Source organism: Sus scrofa, chromosome 7 (assembly GCF_000003025.6).
Source record: "Sus scrofa isolate TJ Tabasco breed Duroc chromosome 7, Sscrofa11.1, whole genome shotgun sequence".
In the NCBI taxonomy this organism is placed as follows: domain Eukaryota; kingdom Metazoa; phylum Chordata; class Mammalia; order Artiodactyla; family Suidae; genus Sus; species Sus scrofa.
The window spans coordinates 13,101,348-13,102,278 of record NC_010449.5 but is presented as its reverse complement, the minus strand read 5'-3'; positions in this window follow the sequence as shown (position 1 = coordinate 13,102,278).

Below are 931 nucleotides of genomic sequence, written 5' to 3'. Positions count from 1 at the left end.
TCACTTGCACAAAAAAACCCCTCTCCTTATCCTGGTTCCTTTTAGTCATGCAGGTTGACCAACCCCACATCTGACTGCGCCTTCCTAGCCTTCAAGATCATTTATTTCATTTTATTACTATTATCACTACTATTTGCTTTTTAGGGCCACACCCATAGCATACAAAGTTCCCAGGCTAGGGGTCAAATGGAAGCTGCAGCTGCCGGCCTACCCCACAGCCACAGCAACGCCAGATTTGAGCCTTGTCTGCGACCTACACCACAGCTCATTGCAACTTGGGATCCTTCACTGATCGAGGCCAAGGAATGACCCACATCCTCATGGATACTAGTCGGGTTCATTTCCACCGAGCCGTAATAGGAACTCTGAAATATTACTTGTTTTATCATGATCACGCCATTTTGTCAAAAGAATCAAATGCAAATTTGTTCTTTGTAATAATGAAGAATGGAAATTCAAAGATTTCTAAACTGTCTATAGTTATTCAAGCTGTTCAAAATTACTTTTTAATATTTAATAAAAAATTTTTGGGGAGTTCCCGTCGTGGTGCAGTGGTTAACGAATCCGACTAGGAACCATGAGGTTTCAGGTTCGGTCCCTGCCCTTGCTCAGTGGGTTAACGATCCGGCGTTGCCGTGTGCTGTGGTGTAGGTCGCAGATGCGGCTCGGATCTGGCATTGCTGTGGCTCTGGCATAGGCCGGTGGCTACAGCTCTGATTGGACCCCTAGCCTGGGAACCTCCATATGCCGCGGGAGTGGCCCAAGAAATAGCAACAACAACAACAACAAAAAGACAAAAAAAAAATTTTTGGCTTTTTAGGGCCGAACCATGGCATACGGGAGTTCCCAGGCTAGGGCTCCAATAGGAGCTGTAGCTGCTGGCCTACACCACAGCCACAGCAATGTGGGATCCAAGCCTCATCTATGACCT